The sequence below is a fragment of the Melospiza melodia genome, chromosome Z (assembly GCF_035770615.1).
Source record: "Melospiza melodia melodia isolate bMelMel2 chromosome Z, bMelMel2.pri, whole genome shotgun sequence".
Lineage (NCBI taxonomy): Eukaryota > Metazoa > Chordata > Aves > Passeriformes > Passerellidae > Melospiza > Melospiza melodia.
This window is the reverse complement of record NC_086226.1, coordinates 28837136-28848523: the sequence shown is the minus strand read 5'-3', so window position 1 is coordinate 28848523 and position 11388 is coordinate 28837136. Positions and strand designations below refer to the sequence as shown.

General features: G+C 50.9%; 2 long non-coding RNA genes across 2 annotated transcripts; both read right to left on the bottom strand.

Moving 5' to 3' along the window:
- Positions 1–5060: 5060 nt before the first annotated feature.
- Positions 5061–6622, bottom strand: LOC134432086 (uncharacterized). Its single transcript, XR_010031217.1, has 3 exons — positions 6292–6622; positions 5817–5934; positions 5061–5438 (listed from the first exon to the last, which is right to left on the bottom strand). It is a non-coding gene; the product is annotated as an uncharacterized LOC134432086 (long non-coding RNA).
- Positions 6623–6708: 86 nt separating this feature from the next.
- On the bottom strand, positions 6709–8560 carry LOC134432623 (uncharacterized). The gene is made up of 3 exons (XR_010031372.1): positions 8472–8560; positions 7866–7980; positions 6709–6934 (listed from the first exon to the last, which is right to left on the bottom strand). It is a non-coding gene; the product is annotated as an uncharacterized LOC134432623 (long non-coding RNA).
- Positions 8561–11388: the final 2828 nt, after the last annotated feature.

The following is an 11388-nucleotide window of genomic DNA, read 5'->3' as shown; positions in this document are numbered from 1 at the left end:
AGCTGCTCATACACCACCAGCTGCAAGCTCCAGCTGGATCTCTGGCTGCCATCCTGGCACAGGGTGGGTCTTTCCTCCTTGGAGCACGCTGGGCTGGGTTTGGAGCCCCTCCTTCTGCGAGATCTCTGGGGTTCTTCCTCCCCATTGGATTCCTGCACTGTGGAGCTGCTCAAAACAGCCTCTTCCACGAGGTTCTGCCATGGGTATTTGTCCTCCTGGTCTCCATCCTCAGCTCCTTGTCTGGATGAGGAAGGAAAAGGAGAGGACGGGATTTGCCTCCATGCCAGAGGAAGGGGAAGGAGATCTCCCCAGTCCATCCCTGGAAGGACGATGTTGGCAGTGGGGCTGTCCTGCAGCCAGGGGCAATGCTGGGCTGGGAGATGGAGAGGGAAAGGGGCAGTGACTTCCTTCTCACCTGCCTAGGTGTTCTGGGGCATCTTCCTTTTCCTTTCTGCCTGCTTGTTCCAGGCAAGGTTTGGGAAAGGGAAGTCCTGTTTTGGAGGGAAGCAAGATGAGAATATAATTGGGCTGGGAGATCCTTCTGCCCAAATCTCACTGTAGAAGTTACCAGGTACCTTGTGTCCATATAAACCTCTGAAATACCAAGATTCAGAAAAAGCTCCCACCCAGGAGTTCCCCCACTCTGGTCTCTCCTCTTTGGGGTCTCCTTCGTGGGCTCCCCCCTCTCTGGGCTACTGGAGGTCCTGGGGATCCCAGAGGTTCCCCTTCCCTGGGCTCCCCAGTTTGGTGACAGAGCGGCTGCAAGGTCTCCCCTGTTGGGGTCCCTGTTTCAGGGCTCTGGAGTACTGGGTCCCCCTTGTCGGTGCTCCCAGTATCTCCAGGCTGCCAGAGTTCCCCCCTGTCTGGACATTCATTTGGTCTCCTTTTCAGCAGACTAGCTGTTTTTATCTCACCATGTCTGCCTGTCCTTGGCAGAGTTGGCCATTTCTCATGATTTGGAGTCAGCTACAGCAGCAGGAAGGGGTAGCAATTTTGTCAGCATCGATGTCAAAGCTAAAGTGCTGTCTCTTGGATGGATGTTGCTTTATTCAAGGGATTTTTGGCCTAGAGTTTTAGCGAACTCTGGTGTCTTCCCAAACAGCGTTGCCTTTTTCTTTCCTCAGGAATCACCTCTTCTTTTTCTTCCCCCATCTGGGGAGAGCTCCCATGCAAATGCCTCTTGCAGCCAACTCTTGTCACTGTAGACTGACAAAGGAGATCTTGCAATGGAGAGAGACTCCCTAGAGCTGCTGTGGGGAGCTGAAGGGAGAAGCTTTGTCCCTTAGTCTTGAAGTCTTGTTGGGAAGCTGCTTGTGCTCTGGGAGACAGACATCAGTGATGTTTATCCAAGCCTTGCAGGTTCATTCCTGAGCTTCCTGACAAACCACAGAGACTTAAAGGCTGTCAAATTGGAGCACAAATTTCAGTCTGGGAACTTTTTGAAATGCTTCAATTATTCTTTTTTTTTTTTTTTCTGCAGAAATATTGTCATCATCTTTTGCTTCCAGAGAACTTTTTCCTACCTTTTGAGGAATTCCTTTTGGTGCCCTTCCAGATCAGGCCAATTCCCAGGGCTCCTTCCCAAAGTGAGGTGTAGCCCATGGCCTCCACTCTCCAGCTGGAACAGAAGGAAGCACAGAGCTTGCTGTTGTGGGAGAGGGGCTTCTCTTTCCTGCCTGCTTTCCGTTTGGGACAGGTTGGTGTGTGCTCATTTGATAAAGGCAGGTTTAAACTCTGAACAGTTGTGTTTCAAACTGCTCCCTTCTCAAGCTCTTCTGTGGGTATCCTTGGACAAGAGGTCTCTTGGTGTGAGCTCTATGTGGCAGGTTAAGGAAGGAGATTGATATTTCAGGGTTGTGACTGCTGAAAGCAGTTGGTTTTCGGAGGTGTCCAGAATTGGGAGTGGCTCCTTTTCTCACTGGCCTGCAGAAAAGGAAGCTGCAAAGTGGGAATTTCATTTGTGGAGATGGCCATTGGGGTGTTTGCCAAGAGATGGTCTGGCAGAGAGGCAGGTCACCTGCTAAACTGGGTGTGTGTTTGTTTCGGTGGTGGGGAGGGTCAGAGATGCAGACACAGACACCAGCTGAAGGAACGATGTAATTTACTCTAATACAAAAATGCAAAAAAGAGTCAGGAAAGGATAAGCTAAGCAATGCACCTCAGCATTATTACAAAAGGGTGTCTCCAGTGATTAGGGAAGATACATCATCAGGTACCCCAATGCTTTCCCCTTCATCCAGAGCTGTACATCAGCTGGGGGAAGCTGTCCCAGCCAAGCCCTGCAGAGCCATGGCCAGGAACCGGGAAATCCTGCGGTGCCTCCACCTTTGCCGGCCACGAGGCTTCTGAGTGCGCTGTGAGAGTAACCCGGCTCTGATAGCGCAGGACAAGCAATGTGCCAGAGCTTCTGCTGGGGCGACAGCTGGTTTCATTCTCCTCTTGGTTTTCTCCCCGAGCCTGCTTAGGAACCAAGGGAGCTGGCTTGGAGCCAGCACCCCCAGGCAGGGCCAGATGTGGCCTTGTCCAGATTTGAAATGCTGAAAGATTTCCCCAGGCAGTGGATACCTCGATCTTATTGCTAACAACACTTTGTTAATGGGTGGATACATAGATCCAATTGCTGTCTGTGTCCTTACAAAGTGCACCAGTAGGGTTGAGTTGCTGAGCACATGCACAGTTCCATGCAATGCCTTGTGTTCCTGGAAGCTGTACATCCCATTGTCTCCTCTGCAGAAGACACAAGCTATGAAAACAAGGCCAAGCTGTTACCTACGTTTTTTTCCCTCTGGACTTGTTAGACACAATATTTTTTCAAAGGACTGCATTTGCCTCTCCTCAGCTTTCTTATTTAAAGAAGAGAGCTGAAGGAGTTTCAGGCATGTGAGTGCCTGATCTCTCTTTGCCTCTAAAGGCTCTGCCTCTCAGAGCCCCGGTTACCTGCCGGTGCTTTGGCGTGGGAGTCATTCATTCCCTAAACTCCATTCCCTAAACACAAGTGGACTTCAACTGCAAAGCCACTCTTTGCAGTGGGGTTGCTTTTGCCCTACAGCCTCCATGGGCAAGGGCTTTTTGGGAGCAGGGGTCACCAGAGCCTGTGTCCTGAAACAGACCCAGGAAAAGGATCCTGCTGCCTTCAGCTACTGCTGATCCTAGCAGCAAGTCCCCTGGCAGTTCCTCCATGGAACTTCGCACAAAGGACTTCCATCATATTAGTGCTTGTGAGACCTTATTGCTTCCCAGTTGTCCTGGATTTTGGAGCATCTCAGCACTTGTGTCCATGGCCCTTCCTTCATCCCCAGCCAGCAGCAGTCACAGGAAGGCACAGTCACTGGTGCCTTCCCCTTTGCTGCAGGTCATTTGCCAAAGTGCTGCCAAAGGCAGCAGAGCTGGCTCAGGATGCTTGCTGGCTTCTGGTCTCTGGGATGAGCTTCAGGGGGACACTTGGAGCACTTCCTAAAGAGCTGCCTGTGGGATGGGTGGTGGATTTGTCCTCCCCGGTGTCAGAGACTGAAATACTATAGTTTATGGTTTAAACATTTTCATGAAAGACTTCTGCCTACTACAGCAGAGCTGTGTTACAAAAGCTGCACAGATGACCACCACACCCTGAATGGGGCTCTGAGAGGCCCTACGGGGTTCTGTGATGAGGAGGAGATAAAGTAACAGTTCAAGGGCATTCAGGAAGCAAAGCCAATGCCTTCAGGGTGGAGATGACAGCCCCAGGGCTATCAGCTGCCAGGTTCACACAGACCCTGGCACCAAAGCTGGTGGCAAGGAGGCTTTGGGTGAGTGTTGGAAAGCCTCTGGTGAGAGGCAGTGGCTGCCCATTCTCTGCTGGGCAGAGCAGCCCAGCTGTGGGGCCCTTCACTGCGGGAAAGCTTGCCCACAACAGAGGAGCTGATGTGCCTCATCAAAGGGCCCCCCAAAGGGGTGCCCAGACCCTGCATCACAGCACTGCAGCCCAATGCCACAGACCCTCAGTGCAGCAAGGGACAGTGTCTAGCTGGCCCCCCACAAGGGAGGCACCTGGGCATTCCCACCAGCCCAAGGTGTGTATTAATCCAGGGAATCCCTCACTCGTCAGGATGTGTGGCAGTGTGGTGTGGGACCCTCACCACCAAGGCGACCAGATGGAGGAGAGCAGTGAGACATGGTGGGACCCTTGGATGCGTGATAAGGCTGTCATACATAACCCCTGCCACCCTCTCCCTGTCCCCGCACCACCCTTGCACACTTCTTTCTCCTCCTTTCTATTCTCTTTGCCTCTTTTACTGTTTAATAAAATACACCAATTTAGCACAAATCACAGAACACCCATCGCAGCTGACAAATGGCATTTCTGGCAGATTGCTCAGCCACACTGCTGATCCACAAATACATGACAATCAATTTCAGTTGAAAAATGTAATTTATTACAAAGTGCTACACCCACGCTTACAATAGAGAACTATACAAATCTCAATTTAGGTTAAAACCAGGAATTTATTCGATTATTACAACCAGTCTGTGTAAAAATATACAAATACTAACTTCAGTTAACAAAAGTTAATTTATTGCAATCTCTGAAACAACTCACAATACACAAAGATCAATTAGGCATTTAATAACTTAATTTATTACATATAACTACAAACATACAGGCCATCTAGAAATACAAAAATAAGAATTCCCTCTCTAAATAGCCGTGTACCAAGAACTCATAGAATTATACACAGAACCAATAGAATTATACAACTATACAACTCCATACATGTTGAAATATAAATAAATAAATAAATATAAACAAATAAATATAAACAAATATATAGAAATACATATATAAAAATATACAGATATAAATATAGATTGAATATTACATATTATATACAATATATATATAAACAGATATATAACACAAACCTATCTATAAATACAAAAATATTGCTGTGCCAAGCTAAATATCAATACAAATGCATAAATACAAATATACAGCTATACATATGGATACATATAAAAATATAAGAATAGACTTATATACCTATGCAAATACCAATATAACTATTTAAAGACCCATATGCCTATAGCTGCATCAATAGAAATAAATAGCAACACAACTGTATAAATAGGAAACAGAACTAAACACAGATATAACAACATCCATGTATACTTAGATACAAATATACACGTAGATGTAATTACAAACATATATGTATGTATAATCATACATATATACAGAGCATACATCCCTGAACACCATACATACAGAAATAGTCCTATACAAATAGCAACCCACATATGTACATATCCAAATGATAATCCATCTCTATGTGCACTTCTGGACATGTCTACATGGAACTCCAAGCAGAGGGATCCCAGCTGCCCCACCTTCAAAGCCTCTCCCTCGGTCTCCTCCTCCCGTGCAGAGCAGCTCTCCTGGACAGCGACAGCAGATGGGACATCTGGGAAGCAAAGGGAACACTGAGTGAGTATGGGGACGTTTCCCTTGGCAGCAGCTGCACTTCCATCAGTGAAGAGGAAATGTCAGAGCCTCCCCAGGAGGGTCGGGAAGAGAAAGCAGCCGAGCGGGCCAGGCTGTGGTGAGCGCAGCCGCGGCGGGACTGTCCCGCAGCCCCCGCAGCCCCGGCAGAGCCGGCACAGCTCCCGGGCCCTGCCGGCACAGCTGCCTTGCCCAAGGACAGCCCCTGTGCCAGCCGGGGCAGCTGCGCTGAGCAGCCCCAGCACGGGCAGGGCCCGCTCCTGCCCCGCCGGGCAGTGCCCACGGCCGCAGCCCACGGCAGCCTCAGCCCCAGCCTGCCTGCCCGGGCCTGTGGCCTCACCCGGGCTCTCTCCAGGCTGGCAGCAGCAGGTCCCCGTTCACTGCTCTTGCTGCTGGCCTTCAGCTCCTCCCTGCTGCCTCCCGTCAGTCTCTGGCTCTCCTCAAGGTCTTCCTTGCAGCTGGGGCAAAAGTGGAGGCTCTGGAATTGTTTCCAAGGCCTGACAGAGCTGCAGTCCCGGAGCCCTCTGTGCTCCCTGCTGGCCCCCTCCATCCCCTCAGCCCCGCCATGCTCTCGGTGAAGCCCCAGGCCCCCTTCAGTTTCTTCAGCCCCTCACAGTCCTCTCACTCCCCTCAGTCCCTTCTGAGCCATTCCATCCCCTGAGACCCGCCACCCCTCAGCCTGTGCCACTTCCCTGTCACCTCAGTGCCACCATGGCCCTCGGCTGCCCCACAGCCCTCAGCCCCAGCAGCAGCTCAGGGTCACCGTCCCTTGGGCGCCACCGCCCCCTCAGCCCCCTCAGCCCCCTCAGTCTCACCGTCCTTCAGCAGCTCCTCAGGGGACAGTGCCTGGGGCCAGCGGCAGCTCCCACCGCTCCAGGGACAGCCGGGGCTGGAAGTGCTGCTCCGCCCGGCCCGGCCGCCAGCTCGGACCCAGCACAGGGACAGGGGACACAGGGGGCACCGGGGGAAAAGCAAGAGGTGAAAAAGGCAGCCGAGGGGGAAAGAGGTACAAATGCAGCCTAGGCCTACACAAACAACAATCTATCCATCAATCTCTCCATCTAAACATTCCTATTCCTCTTACTATATAACTATACACATTTATAAATCTAACTTCATTTACATATAGAGATATATATGTATATATATTTTACTCTACAGATATAAAAATCTAACTCTGAAAATCTATAAATGTAAATTTATAATAAAATATAATTATATCACTTCTCTAACTGTATACATATTCACATTTAACTATACAGATCTATCAATATATGCCCATATAAACAGAACACTATCATCTATAAATGGAACTATAACCACTAATAAATAGAACCATAGAAATCTCTAAACATATCTACAAACAGAGGACTTCTACCTGCCCGATGGTCACAGGCTCTCCCCTGTCTCTTCCTGCCATGCAGGGCAGCCCTCCTGGAGATGTTGGTCAGATGGCATCTGGGAAGCAAAGGGAACACCCAGTCAATATTGGCCCTTCTGTACCTTTCCCTAGGGCAGCAATTGTCCTTCTACCAGGGGCTGTCAAAGTTGGCCTGAAAGGCAGACTCTCACTTGGCAATTGGAAGCAATCTGCCCTTAAAAGAACAGGGACCATTCCAAGTGTTCAAAAGTGTGTTTCAAAACACTGAAGTATCTTGATAAAGTCTCAGCACTCACAGAGTAAATGGCACTCAGGAGAGCTTGAAACACAGACAGTCCCAGCTGCCACAAGGAAGCCCAGCCTTGTTCTTTCTCTGTGCTGACAGAGACCTCAGTCCTCACTGAAATGGCTGAAGCTGAAGGTGCTGGGAGCTGAGTCATGAACCAGCTCCATTTCCTGGCATCTACAAACTGCCCTCTGCAGTGAGCAGCAGCTGCTGCAACTCGACCATCAGCTCTGGCAGGAAGGGCTGGGAGGGACAGAGCTCCCCACAAGGCCTGCAGGCTGCACCAGCTTGGCTAAGGAATGGATCCACAGTGCTCTCTCTCTCCTCTTAGGCCTCTCTAATCAGGAGTCATTCAAGCTTTTCCTTTTGTTACTGGAGTTACTGTGATTTTTCAATTGGTTGGCCTCTCATGTTGTGCTCCTTGTCCTTCAAGAGTCACTCAGCCTGACCTCCCCTAGCACCCTGCAGCAAATTTATCCACCAACTTCAGCACAAATCTGGGATACCCGGCTTGGTGACACAACTCCCACAAGGTCAGGTTTATTCCCTGCTCTCTTGCCCCAGCAGAAGACTCAGTGTCAGAGCCTCTGGAGAAGCATGGAGGACAGGGCTCGGGCAGGTTGTGCCCGTGCAAAATTTGAATTCAATGCACCAGGAAGCACCAACCCTGCTCAGAGCAGCCATCTCACAGCTCTCTAAATCAGTGTGGGCTTTGTCCTTACCAGGCTCCTTGGGCTCCTGGGAATTGTTCCTGCAGCTCTCGGTGCCAGATGAAGCTTCCTCTGCTGCAGCTGTGTTCACAGGCTCCCCTCCTGAAGAATCAGGGGCAACATTGCCCTGAGCAGAAAAACAGAAAGAAAGGAACCCAAAGATCACTCACTATTTTGCTGGAATCATATCAGGGATACAATAATTGTCCTTCTCCACTCCCAAAGGACATGGAGCACAGAGGAGGGAACACTGCCCCCACGGTTCACATGACAAGCCTTTTAAACTCAGGATTCAGGGGGCCAAGGTGAAACTGAAGCTCTTACAAAATGACCTTTGAGACAAAAGGGGAACACAGAAAACCAGAACACATCAAGTGAGGGGATGTGCACAGGACACTTGGTCTTCAGTGCCAGGTCTTCAAACACTCTTCTCCTCTTTCCCAGCAAATAAAACCTCTTCTTCATTTCCTCTTTTAGAAATCTTTCTTTACCAAGAATAATTCAATAACAAAATAATGATGAAATAACTTCAATTAAAGAAGCCTTTGCTTGTCAGCCATGTAACAAGGTTCAAAAGCTCTCAGTCCAGCCCCTTTTATCCCCATCCAATGAAATTACCTGAGCAGAGGGAGATCTCTGACAGGGACCTCCTGATCTCCCAAATAATTTTCTCTACGGCAAGGCCTAGATCTGCTGGTGGCCATTCCTCCTCCCCAGGTGCGTTCTGTGCTGAGCTGGAGGCTGTCCATGCTGCACAGACTGTACTGCCAGCGGGAGCGCTGGGCCCTGAAGTGCCCGGGGTGGCTGCAAGAATCCAAACACATAGGTCAGGCTCCACAACGTGGCTGTAGGACACAGAGCTCTAGTGCTGCTGTGGATCAAACATCACGGGAAACACACAGGAAAACCAGCCAGAGAATCTTTTGGCCTCCTAGGTGCCCCTTCCTAGTAGGCTTGACAACTTCTGGTTGAGAATGACAGAGCCTTGCGGCAAACTACTTCAAACGGTCACTTTTCATGACCTTTTGGAAAAACAAGGCTACAACTCTTTTCCTACCTCGGGGGTCATAGGCTGGGGGCTGCTGCTCCCTGTGGAGCTGCTGGAAGCTGCAGGGCTGGATCACAAGCACTTCCCGTTCGGCCGGAGGCAGCTGCTCCCCATAGAGCTCCTGCAAGTGGCTGCAAGGTCCCTCCCGCCCAAGTGGCAGTGGCCGCCCCCGTAGAGCTCCTGGAAGCGGTTCAGCCCCTCCCGCCGGGCCGGCAGCGCCCGCTCCTGTGCAGCAGGAGGAAGCTGCTGGGCGGACACTCGTCCGGCAGAGGCCGTGCCCCGGGGAGCTGCTGGGAGCCGCAGGGCGAGCGCCTGCTGCCCTCCCGGCCTGCCGCTGGCCGCTGCCTGTTGGCCGCGCTTCAGCGCTTCATGCGCAGCAGGAGGTTGGGACGGTCGCGGCGAAAGCAGGGGTTGCTATAGTGGAGCCAGGCCCCGGCATCGCCCGGCGCAGCCGAGTTGACCCAGCCCGGCACCTTGCGGAAGCCGTAGCGGTAGAGCTGCTGCATGAAGCTGCAGAACTGCGGTGGCCCTGAAGGTGTGAGGGACCGGGGCCAGCCCATGGCCACGGCCCCTGTGGGCGTCGCCCGAGTTGAGCAGCTCCTGCTCGAAGAGGGAGCGGTTGATGAGCAGCCCCTGGGCCCGGCTGTCCCAGCGCACGGAGCGGACGCGGGGGCTGTTCACCAGGCTCCTCAGCTTGGCGGGTGTTATAAATGATCAGTTGAAAGCCAAATTATCAAAAATGTGAAAAGATTTATCTTTTTGTGTGACTAAAATATGATCCTGGAAACCACCACAGCCAAGGAAACATCGTCCAGCCTGGGATCGGCGCTGGGTGAACCTGGATCCGACCTCTATTGCATCATATTCTCTTCTGTTCACGCAAGCCACTTCTAGCAACGAGCTTATTGTGCCTGAGGCAAAGGAGCCCCAATTTCTTTTGTAACTCTTCACATTCATAGTTGGTTCTTTCACTGTGCAGAGCTGGACAAAGGCCGTCTCCTGGTTGATAGCCAGTCATGTATTCACATGTATGTTTCTGGCATCCCTGGCTGATGTTATCTGCAGGACAATGATCGTTCTTAGGCGGTTTCCGATGACTTGAGATCTGGCAATCATCGTGCTGGCAGCATCTGTTCTTATGCTAAAGTGCTGATCTTTATCTAGCTGTCTCCGGGAATCTCAGAGTTTGAATAGACATGTGCTTCAGGCAGTGTGTGGTCAGAGACACGTTCGTATTTCACAATACGCTGAGCCTGGCGGGCAGCGGCAGCTCCACCATGGTGTTGATCGCTGACTGTGGCCACAACGCCCGCAGCGCAACGGCCGCGGCTGCACCGGCAGAGCATGGCCTGAGGGGGCGCTGCTCTCGGGCCCACGTGTGCCCAGCGCGCCCCGGCTCGGGCCGGCCTTGGCGGGGACGAGCGCGGCAGAGCCGGGGCTGAGGGCACAGCGCGGGCGGGGCGGCTCCGGGCTGGCCGGGCTCGGTGCGAACATCTCTTTCTGTGGCTGCAGTCATCCCTCTGCCTTGGCTTTGCGGCACAGCCCCAAAGCACCAAGGCACCGAAAATATAAAAGCTGCTTTCCTGGCAGTCAGCCTACTGCAGCTCTTGATGCCTGGGGTTATTCCTGCCCAGGTCCAAGACTTTTCATTTCCCTTCCTTTAACTCCATCAGATTCCCCTCAGGCCAATTCTTTAGCTGCTGATGCCCCTCTGAATGGCACAAACATTTGGGCTATCAGCTGCTCCTGCCAGCTTTGCATTGTCTGCAGACTTGCTGAGGGTGAACTGCTCCTCCAGCCCAGCCATGAATGAAGACATTAAAGAGCATCTGCCCCAGCATCAGCCCCTGGGGGTCGTGACTTGCCTCCAGCTCTACTTTGTGCCACTGATGACAGTCCTCATCCATTTTTCAGCCTTCTTCACTGGGCATTTTGGTAGTTTGTGTTTAAGGATGCTGTAGGAGATTGTCTCAAAGGCTTGGGTAAAGCTGGGGTAGACATCATCCATTGCTCCATATCCATCCGTTTGGCTGCCCTATCATGGGTATCAGGTAGGTCACCATTACTCCCAATCGACTTCTCCACTTGTTTGGAATGGTTTTCAGGATTAGCTACTCCACCACCTGTCAGGGGACAGAGGCAAGGCTGACTGACCTGTATTTTCCTGTCCTTCTTACTCTCTTGGAAGAAATCACTCTATTAAAGCAATCTGGCTGTTTTTAGCTAGGCAATTCCAGCAAAAATAACCAGTAAGAAAAATGAAGCTCTAAATAGAGTCTATTAAATTCTTCTTTCTGCTACCATTCTAGGCCACAAGAAAGATCTTGTTTTCTTTTCAGTACTGAGTACTGAACAGCTGATTTAAAAATAAAACAAGACAAAAGTCTCCTTAATAGAATATAATTATGCCTATTTTTCAGAAGACACATAACTTAGGATTTTCTTTCAGGATTAGACTGAGATGAAAGGACTTTTGAGCTTCCAGAA